This window comes from Heptranchias perlo, chromosome 26, assembly GCF_035084215.1.
Source record: "Heptranchias perlo isolate sHepPer1 chromosome 26, sHepPer1.hap1, whole genome shotgun sequence".
NCBI lineage: Eukaryota > Metazoa > Chordata > Chondrichthyes > Hexanchiformes > Hexanchidae > Heptranchias > Heptranchias perlo.
In genome coordinates this window covers 19160365-19176414 of record NC_090350.1, presented here as the reverse complement: position 1 = coordinate 19176414, position 16050 = coordinate 19160365, and positions in this window count along the sequence as shown.

Genomic DNA, 16050 nt, shown 5'->3' with positions numbered 1-16050 from the left:
TGAGAGGAGCGTGCATGGAAATGAAAGGAGTTATTTGTCCTTTGGGGTTTCTTTGTCTTTTAAGGAGTGTTCTATTAGTCTGTCCGTTCTGTTATTTGTACTTAATATTCACCAGTTAAAATAAAAGCTTTTACACAAGGGTTATGAAAGAAAGAAGGAGCTGCTTTTAGATGACTTTAAGAGGGTAATTTTAGCTTTTGTTGAAGGTGTAAAATGGATGAAATGGGATCGGCCGCACATTATACACCTAGCCTGATCTTCCTTTCCTTTAATGGAAAGGAAAATGGAACGTGGTGTATAATGTGCGACTGATCCGATATCGTCCATTTTGCACTATTACGAAGGGTTAAAACTATCCCCTAAATGTGCACAATGGCTCCAATTTTAACTCTCCCCACCTGGCAGAAACCGGGCGGAGGGGAGCAGTTGAAATGAGGGCAACGTCTTACCCCCTCCGATCCCGCTGCCTTCCCGCCGCGGCCCGATGTTAACTTGCTCTTTTGAACAGCCGAGCAGGACACCCAACCGAAGCTGGCGGGATCTTGTTTAAATATGCAGAGTGCAATTTTAGTCAGAGGCCTGAGTTGGGGTGGAGCAGTGATGGCTTCCCTGTCAGGCCCAACCTGTTGGGACTGGGATTGTGAGCCAGAAGAGGGCAAGGCCCCCCGATCACGTACACAGCCCCCGCCCCCACCCCCACCGATTGATTCCAGAGCCCCCCTCTGATCGCATCCATAGCCCTCCCCACCCAACCCTGATCACGTCCAGAGCCCCCCCAATCACATCCAGAGCCTCCCCCCCACCCCTCCGATTGTGTCCAGAACCAACGCCACCGATCGGGTCCAGAGCTCCCCACGAGCGCATCCAGAGCCCGCCCCCCCACCGATCGGGTCCAGAGCCCGCCCCCCCACCGATCGAGTCCAGAGCCCCCCCCCCCCCACCGATCGGGTCAGAGACCCCCCACCGATCGACTCCAGAGCCCGCCCCCCCACCGATCGGGTCCAGAGCCCGCCCCCCCACCGATCGAGTCCAGAGCCCCCCCCCCCCACCGATCGGGTCAGAGCCCCCCCACCGATCGGGTCCAGAGCCCGCCCCCCCGCCGATCGAGTCCAGAGCCCCCCCACCGATCGAGTCCAGAGCCCCCACACACCGATCGAGTCAGAGCCCCCCTCCACCGATCAAGTCCAGAGCCCCCCTCCCATTGATCGAGCCCAGAGCCCCACTCCCACCGATCGAGTCCAGATCCCTCCCCCCCCACCATCGAGTCCAGAGCCCCACCCCCACCGATCGAGTCCAGAGCCCTCCCCCCCCACTGATCGAGTCCAGAGCCCCACCCCCACCGATCGAGTCCAGTGCCCCCCCCCACCGATCGAGTCCAGATCCCTCCCCCACTCACCGATCGAGTCCAGAGCCCCCCTCCCACCGATCGAGCCCAGAGCCCCCCCCCCCACCGATCGAGTCCAGAGCCACCCCCACCGATCGAGTCCAGAGCCACCCCCACCGATCGAGTCCAGAGCCCCCTCCCCACCGATCAAGTCCAGAGCCCCCTCCCCACCGATTGAGTCCAGAGCCCCCACCCCCTCCCCCCGATTGCGCCCAGAGCCCCCCCCTCCGTCACTTACCTGACTGCCAGTGGCCAATCTCAGGGGTCCCCAGCTGTGGCCTCCTGTCGCCCGAATTACCCGCTTCCAGCCGCCAGCCAGGTAGTGGATCTGACCGGTTCAGGCAGAAGCTGGAGAAAATTTATGGCAATGAGACTGGACTAGTTGGGTTTTTCGCCCACTTCAGAGCTCGCGCACACCCTCGCCTTCTTAGCAGACTTGGTGCTCAACATGTCCAGTCATTGTGGAGCAGCCAACTACAGTGTGAGTAGAATGCTGAGCTGCACGACTGTCTCCTGCATCCTTTTATAAAAAGAGAAGACAGTACAGAAACATTTGAAGAAATTACATAGAAACATAGAAAATAGGAGCAAGAGTAGGCCATTCGGCCCTTCGGGCCTGCTCCGCCATTCAAAATGATCATGGCTGATCGTCTAACTCAGTACCCTGTTCCCGCTTTTTTCCCATATCGCTTGGTCCCTTATGCATTAAGAAATATATCTATCTCCTTCTTGAATACATCTAATGACTTGGCCTCCGCTGCCTTCTGTGGTAGAGAATTCCACAGGTTCACCACCCTCTGAGTGAAGAAATTTCTCCGCATCGCGGTTCGAAATGGCATACCCCGTATCCTGAGACTGTGACCTCTGGTTCTGGGCTCCCAAGCCATCGGGAACATCCTCCCTGCATCTAGTCTGTCTAGTCCTGTTAGAATTTTATATGTTTCGATGAGATCACCTCTCATTCTTCTAAACTGGAGTGAATATGGGCCTAGTCTACCCAATCTCTCCTCGTACGTCAGTCCTGCCATCCCAAGAATCAGTCTGGTAAACCTTCGTTGCACCCCTCCATGCCAAGGACATCCTTCCTCAGATAAGGAGACCAAAACTGCACACAATACTCCAGATGTGGTCTCACCAAGGCCCTGTATAACTGCAGTAAGACATCCCTGCTCCTGTACTCAAATCCTCTTGCAATGAAGGCCAACATACCATTTGCCTTCCTAACTGCTTACATTTCTGTATATTAGTTTCTTCTTGCTTTACAGGCTGGTGGATTGTGGGTTTGCTCCCTCAGTGTTCCCAGTACGTACAACGAGATTTATTTATATATAGTTTCTCTGATAATTTTCCCTACATTACAACACTTCAAAAGTACTTCACTGACTGTAAAGTGCTTTGGGATGTCCTGAGATTGTGAAAGGTGCTATATAAATGCAAGTTATTTCTTTATTTTGTACTCCATAAGCAATGCATTATATCAGAGATTGTGAGAGTGTTAAAGTGAGAGTTATATTACAGAAAGAGTTCTCTGTGCTTTCTGTATCAGAGAACGGTCTATAAGTAATGTATTATATCTGAAATCACCATAGAATGCAGTGCTCACACCTGCAATTCTCTGTGTGGTGAATTCCGATCTTGGCCATTCAGTCAGAGAGATGTCCTGAGTGGAGATCAAAACAAGGTCTTCCCAATAGGGAAGGAAGGAAATGGCAATGCAAGTTACTGCCCAGGCTGCTCTGTCTCACATTTTCTATCCCCTATCTAAAAGTAGCATTAGTAGAGAACTGCAAGTATATCACTTACCTGCCCACTTACATCTGAAATGGAGCTCAGAATGAAATGAAATAAAAACATAAAGATGGATGGTAAAGACTATTTTTAAAATTTGTGCTATCCCCTAATTGCTCAACTGGTTATGGCAGTCAGTAGGAGAGCCATACAGACTAGGAAAGCCCCATAGGTTACTGAGGAGGAATTGACCAGGGTTCCTGATCCTGATTGCCGTCCAACAAGTCCTGCTGGAAAAATGTGTGTGTGGATGTCGAGTGAAGACAGGACAGGATTTGGATTGTGTGTGATGCTCTCATGGTCGAATGGCTCGCTGACACTAAGATCACACGTGGATGAAATACGAGCAGCCTGTGGTACCTCAGCAAGAAGCCAATACCTTCAGGAGCAGTGGGCAGGGGAGAGAATTGGTGGGAAAAGGAGGATTATTAAAATAAAAGGAAAATAGATTTGTGCTGAAATATTCAAGCTGTGCAGCCATTAAACAGTAATAAAAGCCACAGAAATGTTACCCATGTTTTATTGATTGATCAATGGAAAGTTAATTTAAAATCAAGTAGCAATATTAAAAAAATGTCTAATGATCATGAGTGAACAACTTGATAGCTCAGCGTTGCCCTGCAGCAATCATCCTTGGTCTGCTTTTGAATCTTTCTGGCTCTAGTTGTTTGCAGTTTCCTTTTAGTCAAACCCAGCTGTTGTACCGCGATGACGTCAACCGTCGAGACGGGCCTTTCCTAACCAGCTATAAGCAGCTTTACTGGCAGCTGCCGTTGCACAGGCTCCATGTGATCTGTGACAGGAACCCTCACTATCTGCATTCAGAAGTAGTTTAGTAAGAGGAAGGAAGGAAACAATAGAACAGAAGGTGAAAGAGAGCCTTGTAAGATCGATACAATAAAAAAATGAGGACAAAATAGGAAAAAAAATAATGAAAATGAGAGTGTATCATTAAAGACTGGCGTCCCATATGAAACAGGAAGGTCACAGATTTTGATTCCATGGAAAGGTATAAAAATTATTTGTGAAAAATCAAGATTACTTTTTTCTCTCCTCCAATACTCCCCTTTCAATTTTTGCTTTCACCCACTCCTTTGCTTCTGAAGACACTGGAGAATTTTCATCTATATTATGCCCTGTGAATGGCATAGCATACTGTGCTTCAGAAGATCTATCCAGCAGTAGAATTAGTCAGGACTTCACATACGATATTTGTGTCATGGGCCTGCTGTCACAGTCTCCCATGGGAATTGGAGCCGTCACATGTACTAAGCCTTTTGACAAAGTGAGGTATGTATCCTCTGCCTGCAGATGCGAGAGTAAGAGTACTGGTGGGTGGGCACAGAACCAGTCTGGCCTGCCTTGCATCACTCCATTGATCCTCCTTTTCCTCCTCTGAGAAGCTCAGATATTGAGGGATTCCCACTGTGTAACCCATAGTGGCAGCAACTGAGCTGTTTGGGGAAAAAAAAGGCAACAATCCAAAAATTGCCCCCCCCCAAAAAAAATCTCCTGAGAGGCTAAGTGGCAGCAGAGAAAAATGTGATATTGGTCATTGCTGTGTTTAGGTGTTGAAAGCAGGGTTGGCCTAATTTAAACATACAAAGAGGCATCCTGGGCCTGTTTCAGGACCCTTCTGCAATACTCGTGGAAAAAAAAGTCATGCATACTCCAGCTAGCTTTTCCACAGCAGCCAAACCAATGATCCTTAAAGGGACCACTGGAGGCTGTGCAAAAAAAAAGGTCCTTTGTTTTTTAGTTTTTACTTACCTCGATGTGGAGCCAGGAGAAACATGGACACTCATCCCCTCCCATTTACCTGCTTCCTCACTTTAGTGGACAAAACAACACTGGTGCTTTTAACAATCCAGGCAGCCATTAAATAGGATTTTATAACATTAATTTTTAAAGTTTGAAGCAATTTGTTCCTTTCTCCAAAAATGTACTGTATAGATGTAATAAATTGCCTCCATAGGTCTTGGTTTTTTTTAATGCTGTTGCATACAATTTTCTGTCTGATTTTACTGATTCAGTAGTCTGAGACAACAGAAATAATTCACCAGACTATCATATCTGATGGCTGCTTCCCTTTCTTTTTTCAGTCATTTCTTTCTGCCTGATCAGCTACAGCCTGTTCTTTTTCGACTGTGGGCGTCATATCATTTAATTCTGCTATATTGGCCAATCCCAACTTTTTAAAAAACATTTTGTCCATCCACCCACCCCTCAACAAGGGCCTTGCTTTGGCCGCGTGATGGGACGAAAGCTCCCTGACAGCTTAAAGTTCGAAGTGAAATAGCTGGGAGAGTGCCTTAGTTCACAATACAGTTCAAAACTTCCCATAATTCAGCATAAATTCAGGTTACATTGGCAGTCTCGTTCAGATAGGGATCATAGACGATAGTGTAGGAAGTAGAAATGTCACACTAGTGAAATTCTGATACTCTTTTGAAGTTGGGAGGAACTTGGAGGGACATTTAACCCACATATATTCCAAACTAGACATAACTTAATACTGGCAACAAGTAGAAGTTTCTCTGCAGTGACATTTACAGCCTTGAGAACAAAAGTTCATCCAAACAAATTGTTTCTAAAATATATGAAAGTTCACACTTTACATAAATAGGATTCCCTTTTAATATTGTAATTGCATCGGAGAGAAGGAAGTTCATTCATTTGGTCACTGCACCCACAAAGCACTGAAAGTCTTCTAGAAATCACAAATTATAATTTATAATTTAAAAAAAAATAGAAACGGAATAAATGAAGACACAAGTACTTCAGACTTAATGTTGAGACTCCGGCCTCGATATTAACCCGCCTCACCCAGTGAGAATGGTGCGTGGGAGGGGTTAAGATTAGGCCGAGTCCATTCACAGGCCTGAGGTCGCTCAGTTCCCACCATCTCATCTTCGCCGACTTTCAGGTCGGCCGAGGCTCCCGCTACAGTCGGGCGAGGGCTTACTTTAAATTTTAAAATTGCGGCCCGATGACGACATCGGTGGCGTGACGTGATTTTAACCTCGAGTTAGGGGACAGCCTGCACTGTGTGGAGCCCAACAGCCGAACCATGGTGTGAGGCGCCGACTGGCCAGAAGAGACCGAATTAAGTTTTGTAAAATAACTTTTGTAAAAACGCCTTGTAGTCCAGGAGGAGCAGGATTGCTCTCCCCAGGTCCAGCAAGGAGTCCTTGGACCTCCCTTGCCCAGGGCTTCCCCCCACCGATCCCCAATCAAGGCTGCAACCCTCTCAACCCGATCGCCTCCAGACCCCTCCGTCCACTGACTGCCGGGGACTGTTCCCACTGGTCCCAGGCTGCAGTCTCCTGCCGTTAAATTCCCGCACGCATCGGCCGGCCAGGTAATAGATCTGGTCGGGTTTGGGCAGGGCTCTGAGAACATTTATGTTACATTACAGCACAGGCTGTTCCTGAAACCCAGTCTGCTTCTAGAATTGGTCTACAACACCTCTTTAAGGTTTGGATTACCCATGCACTGGGTTTGTGCAGTGGGAAAGAATAAAAACTTTCTTACATGCTTTGTATAATGTGCCCAGTCACTGCAGTCCCTGGGGGATTTGTACTTCAAGCACAGTAAATGGTCTGTTCAGACTTTCTTACTGTCTGAATGTGGTCCCTTTCATATCCAACCCTAACTAATCCTGAATTACGAAACCACCTGTCTTTAGGAGTTTGCTTCCACCAGTTCAATGCATTTAAACTGATTGCAGATTATACAAACACCTGCTCCCAACAGTCACTACTTTGTGGTTTCAATGATTTCCCCATTGTAGTTGTACCTAGCCCGATTGGCTATTAACAGCAGATCTCTTGTGGGAACACACACATCAGGCTCAGCATGTGCAAAGGCAGTTGTGCTCTTAAATCATTAGAGTCCGGCCACAACACACGCTATCTAGAAACTGACAATCCACTCACGCCTGCTGCTATATGGCTCCTGTTTGTTGCCTCCTTGATGCGTTTGCCATCAACTGGGCATGAGTCCTACCAGTGTAGAATGCAATGGATATTTGAGACTTAGGGTGTGTCAGCGATGTTCGAGCTAGTATCCCTTTGTCTAGTACCTCAAACCTAAATGATACTGTACAGGAGGTCCAAGTAAATCTGGCTCATATTTCACTGGTACAAATTATGCCATAAATCATGAGCAATGAAATTACGAGTAGGGTGACCAATGAAATATGGAACAGTTAACATTTACCTTAACTCCCCTAGAGTGTCCAACTGAGGGCATAGAATAATACATAATGGAATTACAGTAAATATAAAAATTAATTTTTGTAGGGAATTACACTGTGAAGATTATTATTTGCTGATTTGTTATTTTTGACATCATGTGAGGTAAAGTTTAGCAACCATCTCATAACCATCTCAGAGAGAGAAGCTGGAGTAAACCTGCAGGGAAGGGAGACATGGTGGGCACCAAACTTTCTGCAACTTTCTATGGGACAGCTGGCTGGGGAATCCCTCTTAATGAAGACACTGATGGTGAGTTCAGCGGCTGGGGAGATATCAGCAGGATGTGAAATTACTGTTTCAAATGGCGAAAGATAATAATAGTGCTGAGCCAATGCTTGATTTTTGAATTTTGCTTTCCTTTATGGTAATGTGTGACAGCACAAATTTTAGGACTCAGAAATATTTCACCAAATATGTGCTGGTGTTCAAACATGTGTTTTAACTAAAATTTCTGACTTCTAATAACAGCCATTCCGCATGTCATAAGCAAGAGTCGATCCAGTGACCATTTTATTCATCACTTCATATTTCACTCATTGACTCCACCATCTGTGGAGTAATGGCACAATGACTGTAGAAATGAGAGATAAATGCCACCACTGGCAGTTTTACAATGTTTTGATTGTTTTTCTTTGTGCCAGGCACACTCACAGATTTTAAATATGATATGTGACTACAGAATCTGAATGTTTGAATTCAAACCGGCAGTCTGCTCTCCAATCCCCTTCCCTCAGTTTACGTTGGCATTTCCCTGTCCACTCTTCAATTCAGACTGGTATTGTCCTGCTCCCTTTCAGTTCATGCAGGCACCCACCTCCCCCTGCCCCCAGTTTATGATAGCACTCTCCTCCCCTTGCCCTCAGTTTGTGCTGGCATTCTCCCCCACCCCCTCAGTTCAAACTGGCACTCTTTGCCCCCTCGGATTGTGCTGGCACTCTTTTTCCTAGCTCCAGTTCACATTGGCAGTTTTCTCCCCCTCCCCCCTCGCCACCACCTGACTCCCATGGATGGGAGTACCTGACCTGACAAAAATATTGCGACAATTCCCATCTAGAAAATTGAACAGATTTGCATCCCTCGGAACATCAACAGCATCAGGTGGGAGCTGGGCCAGGCGGTAAGGAGTATAGCCAGGAGTGGTACTGATTTTCACCTGCAAACAAGAAGCAAACACTGACTCCAAAGCGCTAGCTATTTCAAACATAGGCGACTAGTATCATGAATGTGGGTCAGGCTTGATGGACCAGTTGGTCTTTTCCTGCCCGTCATTTCCATGTGTCGTTTGTATGTAAAATGGCAGCACCTCATCCAGGAAGCTGAAAGACACAGTTTGGTTGAGGCATGGAAGCATGCTACACCGCTCGATAAAATTTAGCTATAAAGTACAATCCCTCTGCTATCACTTCAGCTTCTGCTCATCATTTCTTAACTTTTCTGAGCAGCTGTTTTAGGTGTTGCCAGTTGGAGAATAAGCAAACACTATCTCATAACAAGGAGCACATTTTAACGGGAACGTCTGGCAGACTTTATTAATTTTAACAATAGATTTTCTTTACGTAGCTCATGATTCATTTTTTTAATGCTGACAGTGACTGTCAGCATCACTGATGCTTGATAATGTGTGGACTGAAACATTAACAACTACGGCAACATTGCTGCAAGTTTCTTGAGTCATGAGTTGCAGTTGATTATTAGGAAATTATCTGAGCCATGTATCAGCAGAGATGGTTTAGAATGCGTTGAGCATGCGGCACAAATTCAGGACTCAAATGACTTTCATCAACCACTCAAGCATCGCTCCCACAATTTATAATGTCATCCAAACACCCCGACAGCTTTATGGCTTTACGCAGTGTCAAACATTTATTACACCCTGCATTCTGCCTTTCAGACAAGCATATTGTGGTTTTTACAAGGAATGGGATTAGTAATAAACAGAAAACATATTTGACGTAGAAGTTATCACATTTGCTTGATTTGCTTATACACTTAAATATCCTCTGAGTCATGGCTGGATTTTACTTCCATGTCACAATTACTACTGAATCCTGTTGTATTAAAATATTAATAAGCCCCACCCCGCCCATACCCCCGCCACCCTCGTCATCAGGGTTACATTAAAGAAGAAGTCCCATCACCATGATCCATTTCCTCTCTCTTTTGTTTGTGAATCATTGAGGTAAAGGATGTTAGTGCTGGGACTGGAACAACTTTGGTTCCGGTACAGGGTAGACATATCCCTATGAGGAGGAAAGGAAGGGCATCCAAAGCTGGAGGTCCCTGGATGCCCTGTTTTATTTTGATATAGAGATCAAAATGAAACAGAAAAAGGAGGCTTATGATGAATGTGAGCTTCATAATACAGTAGAGAACCAGGCTGAATACAGAAAGTACACAGGAGATCTAAAAAAGGGAATAAGAGGGCCAAAGAGAGAATATGAGAGTAGATTAATGGCTAACATAAAAGGGAACCCAAAAGTCTTTTATAAACATATAAATAGTAAAAGGATAGTCAAAGGAAGCATGGGACCAATAAAGGACAGAAAAAGATCTTTTTGAGGAGACAGAGGGCATGGCTGAGGCATGAAATGAATGCTTCGCATCTGTCTTCACTAGAGAAGAGAATGCCGCCATTGTAGCAGTAAAGGAGGAGGTAGTAGCGATATTAGATAGGATTAAAATAGATAAAGAGGAGGTACTTCAAAGATGGCAGTACTCAAAGTAGAAAAGTCACCCGGTCCAGATGGGATGCATCCTAGGTTACTGAGGGAAGTGAGGGTGGAAATTGCAGAGGCTCTGGCCACAATCTTCCAATCCTCCTTAGACATGGGGACGGTGCCGGAGGACTGGAGGATTGCAAATGTTACAGCCCTGTTCAAAAAAAGGGGAGAGGGATAAACCCAACAATTACAGGCCAGTCAGCCTAATGTCGGTGGGGGGGGGAGCTTTTAGAGACAATAATTCAGGCAAAATAAATTGGCACTTATGGGCTAATAAATGAAAGTCAGCACGGATTTGTTAAAGGAAAATCATGTTTGACTAACTTAATTGCGTTCTTTGATGATGTAACAGAGAGGGTTGATGAGAGTAATACTGTATATATGGACTTTCAAAAGGCATTTGATAAAGTACCACATAATAGACTTGTTAGCAAAATTAAAGCCCATGGGATTAAAGGGACAGTGACAAAATGCATCACATCACACTTCTCTGCGTTAAATTTCATCTGCCATGTGTCCGCCCATTTCACCAGTCTGTCTATGTCCTCCTGAAGTCTGTTACTATCCTCCACATTATTTACTACAATTCTGAATTTAGTGTCATCTGCAAACTTTGAAATTATACCCTCTATACCCAAGTCCGGGTCATTAATATATATCAAAAAGAGCAGTGGTCCTAATACTGACCCCTGGGGAACACCACTGTATACAAAACTGGATACAAAACTGGCTAAGGGACAGAAAGCAGAGAGTAGTGGTGAACGGTTGTTTTTCAGACTGGAAGGAAGTATACAGTGGTGTTCCCCAGGGGTCAGTATTAGGACCACTGCTCTTTTTGATCTATATTAATGACCTGGACTTGGGTGTAGAGGGTATAATTTCAAAGTTTGCAGATGACACTAAATTCAGAAATGTAGTAAATAATCTGGAGGATAGTAACAGACTTCAGGAGGACATATACAGACTGCTGAAATGGGCAGACACATGGCAGATGAAATTTAATGCAGAGATGTGTGATGTGATGCATTTTGGTAGGAAGAATGAGGAGAAGCAATATAAACCAAATAGTACAGTTTTAAAGAGGGTGCAGGAACAGAGAGACCTGGGGGTCCACATACACAAATCTTTGAAGGTGGCAAGACAAGTTGAGAAGGCTGTTGAAAAGCAAGGAAGTTAGTCTAAACCTTTATAAAATAGGTTGAGGCCTCAGCTGGATTATTGTGTTAAATTCTGTGCTTTAGGAAGGATGTCAAGGCCTTAGAGAGGGTGCAAAAGAGATTTACTAGAATGGTGCCAGGGATGAGGGACTTCAGTTATGTGAAGAGACTGGAGAAGTTGGGATTGTTCTCCTTAGAACAGAGAAGGTTAAGGGGAGATTTGATTGAGGTGTTCAACTCATGTACGGTTTTGACAGAGTAAATAAGGAGAAACTGTTTCCACTGACAGGAGGGTCGGTAACCAGAGGACACAGATTTCAGGTGATCGGCAAAAGAGCCAGAGGCGACGTGAGGAAACATTTTTTTACGCAGCGAGTTGTAATGATCTGGAATGCACTGACTGAAGGCTGGTGGAAGGAGATTCAATAGTAACTTTCAAAAGGGAATTTTATAAAAACACTTGAAGGGAAAAAACTTACAGGGCTATGGGGAAAGAGCAGGGGAATGGGACTAATTGAATAGCTCTGTCAAAGAGCTGGCATCGGCATGATGGGATGAATGGCCTCATCCTGTGCTGTACCTACTATGAACTTTCATTTCAAGCATCCAGTGCCAGCATCAAGCATACCCAGGTCAGTTGCAGCATGGTCAAATGCAGAATTGAGCTCCATCTGCTCTGCCCCAACGATATACCTCAGCCCCAGCCTCAAAACAGCATCCTCCGCTGCACCAGTGTGATTAATTTGTATTTCCCATGCAAGCCATCCTCTCTGCATGAGCTTGTCAATTAGTGGTGAATATTGGACAGTTTCGTGCTATGTGTTCATGCCCACTAGGAACAAAGACCCCTCTTAAAGATGCAGTCATTCAAGAATTAGACCTGCCTAAATGTGCACATTCAAGACAGTTTTTTAATTAATATGAACAAAAATTCAGACTCCTGTGCCTGTCAAAGAAGTAGTCCAACAAGTCAACATTTTCCACTTTGGGCACCCAAGGTCAGCATCAGGCACTCCCAGGTCAGCATCAGGCACTCCCAGGTCAGCATCAGGCACTCCCAGGTAAGATGCAGCACAGGTTAGATATGGAAATAAAGCTCCCTATACTCTGACCCAACACTGTGCTCCAACCCCATCGTCAGAAGAGTGCCTGTTAAGGTGCTTAATACTTAATAAAGAAAAAAAAATATTTTTGAAGGTCACAAAGAAAGTGTTTGCATAAGGACTAGAAAAATATTTCCCCGTCTGTTTCTGACGTTGGAAAAAAAAAGACCCTTTCACAACCTCAGTACGTTCCAAAGCGCTTTACGGTCAATAAAGTACTTTTTTTGAAGTGTAGTCACCGTTGTAATGTAGGATCATGTCATATGGCTGGTGACAGCATATTCTATTTGTAACACAGACTTCAGGTTTCTATAACTATGGGACCACTGCTTCATTGCTTCACATTATACCAGCCATTTTTTGGCAATGAGGATTCATTTGACAAGGCACAGAAATAAAAGCCTTGAGGATGTGGTAAGAGTAAGCAGCATGAACGTGGCATAACATCAGCAGATATTAAGATAATGTGGCTAAGTAGTCAAGCCAATTTCATGACTCATGTTTGACAAAGGTTTTTCTACTCACTACATGCTGCTGTCAATGTTCCCTCGATACCTAAATCGAATCAGCATGTCCTCAGTAGCTGGGTATGCAAACCCATGACACAGGCTCGAGTAGGAGGATGGGCTGTATGGCCTACTCCTGCTCCTATTTGTTATGTTCACAACGCAACACAATAATCACCTTCATCAGTTTATTGACCATCGCTGCAATATAATGATACTTTCTTTTGATTAATATCATCAAAATTGACAAATATCTTTTTTGTTCTGACTTGTCTTACTGTAGGATCTTATCTCATCAAAAGAGAATATCAAACAAATTATTTGCACTTCTTTACTCAGTCATGCCTTGGTGCACCAAGCTCACCTGTCCTAGTCTTGCACACACCATTCACAGTACAATACAATGACACTTCATAGAACAGTATGGATCTAGTCCTGCTGTGACAAGGGAATACAACAAGACACAGTTAGTACAGATAAACTCTAGCACTCAAGGTAGAGTCGTTGAGAGTCCAGGGAAAGAAGGCATTTTATTTTTATTTCTTCGTGGGATGTGGGCGTCACTGGCAAGGCCAGCAGTTATTGCCCATCCCTAACTGCCCTCGAGAAGGTGGTGGTGGGCCGCTATAAGATTCTCAAAATCCACAGATCCCCCAAAACTCAGAGAAAAACTCTAAAGAAAAGGACTTTGGACTCTTTTCCAGCCATTTCAGGGTGATGAAATATTGGCCCTAACAGAGGGTGATTCAAGGTCAAAAACCAAGATTTGGTATTTTAAAAAAAGGCATGTTTGGGCTTGTGAAGGGAAAAAAACGGCGACAACAGGAGTTGGGATCAACCTCTGTAATAGACGGTTTGAGTATTGGAGTTAATCAAACTGTCCGGGGAACTGTGTGACCTCACTCAGCCCCTACCTGATATTTACATTCAGACAATAGACCCACGGAAGAGCAGTCCCCACCCAAATTACAGGACCCATCCAAAACATGCATAAAACAAATCCAATCAGCCCACTCCATATAAATCTCAGGCCCAGTCAGGAAACTCGAAACCTGAGCACAATGACTACAATCAAGCAAGAGCTCAACAACTCATGAAACCATCCCGAAACCACTTCACACATTTCATAAACAAGTTACTCTTAACGAGCCAGCCAAAATCTTACAATAAACCGGGTCACATTTGGCACGCAGATAAGGAGGCTTCAATTAGTATAATTGAAGGCCCATTTTCTCAAGAAGTTCAGTTTCAGCCAGGAGTTCGACAGCTCGGGAGACAACAGTTCAACAAGGCGAGGGGGCAACAGAAAGACGTTCAACAGAGAAGGTCCGCAGCTCTAGAAGCAGGCCGACACACAAGAAGAAACCAGAGCAACAGCCCCAGTGACCATCGGACACCTCGCGGCAACAAGGGCCTTACGAAACAACCAACCGAATATTACCACCAACCAACTGGGTAATATTGAGCCACCGTGACCAAAGAAAACCAACTCGGGAGAAAACCGAAGATCCGCAAAGTTTCCACTCTACAATCTATTCCTGACTTACCCCGGGCGAGTTTTCTACTCAAAAGACTCTAAATCCTATCACTTTATGAAGAAAAGTGGGTACTCACCCGATAGATCCAAGACGCACCCTACCGCATCAGTGGACTCGCGAAGACTGACCAGCTACATAGTTGAAGTCCTCTACCGCGTCCGGGGTACGGCAGACACCAACCAACACATACAACGAACCCTGAAATCGCGAACCAGCTCAACTATCAAGGATTCATTTGGTGAGCATTATCTCTGGTCCTTTAGAGCCCAACTTAGCTAGTACAGTGGGATTGGGAAGGGTGAGGTATCTTTCTACTGTAATTTCCCTCGTGTGTACCGAAGTGTTCCCCATTTTATTAGAGTGTTAAGATTGTTGTGTTGTATTTCCTCTCTTGAATAAAGATCAAAGTTTCTTGCACCAAAACCAATTGTCTGCTGTACTTTTGTCACAACCCCCAAATAAGTCCAAGGTCTAGAACCAAGGGAGTGGGAGCGATTCGAACCGTTCAGAAGTCAGATGTGAAGCTGACACACACCACCACCCCCTACACCGCCTTCTTGAACCACTGCAGTCCGTGTGGTGAAGGTTCTCCCACAGTGCTATTAGGTAGGGAGTTCCAGGATATTGACCCACCGACGATGAAGGAACGGCGATATATTTCCAAGTTGGGATGGTGTGTGACTTGGAGGGGAACGTGCGGGCGGTGTTGCTCCCATGTGCCTGCTGCCCTCGTCCTTCTAGGTGGTAGAGGTCGCGGGTTTGGGAGATGCTGTCGAAGAAACCTTGGCTTCACTGAAGTCACAAAGACTGGGACCCTAAAAGTGGGCAGTCTTGGGATGAGGCTTAACTGACTATTTCAACCAGACAAGTTAACAATGAATTAATAGCTGGGTGAGAACTGTCATGGTGGCTGTCTCTGAGAATTTCTTTTCCGAGAAGGTAATTGGGTAGAATTTTTTTTTGGTGTCTTCTAAATGGGGAGAAAATTGAAAAGTTTTGCAGAATATGATGAGTGAATAATGAAAGTAGAAAATAACCAATTTAAAAGAAGAAAAGACAGTTAACCAAAGAGAAAGATAAAAATTGATGGACATTCATGACAAACTTAACAGTCAAAATACTTTTTATATAGAGGTAGTTTTGGGAATGTGCTCTTTATTTTTCAAATTTTTTTTGCATAAATATTGTGTGTTAGGAGCTCACTATCAGTGCAGCCGTCTCTGAACACTGCAATTCCAAAATAAGATGAACTCATTCCCATCTTATTTATTCAGATGGATTGCTCACGCAACGATGAACATCACATGTGCAGAAAGGGAAGTCCCTTTGTCTGATGTTGTATTTGGGAAATCTGATTGAACCTTGACATTTGGTTGGTCAGACACAGTGATTGTGGCTATCACACCTGGAAGTTTTATCTACCCAGTGTTGCCCTACCCTGTGACACCATGCAAGTCAACTTTGGTGGAATCCATTAAGCTAAATAAGAATCTGTCTAAAGTTCACTATAGGATAGAAATCGGTATGCATTGTGCCCGTTTTGGGGCACAAAACTGGTGCAAAGCATATCAATTTAGCAGTGGGACGGTCTGCAC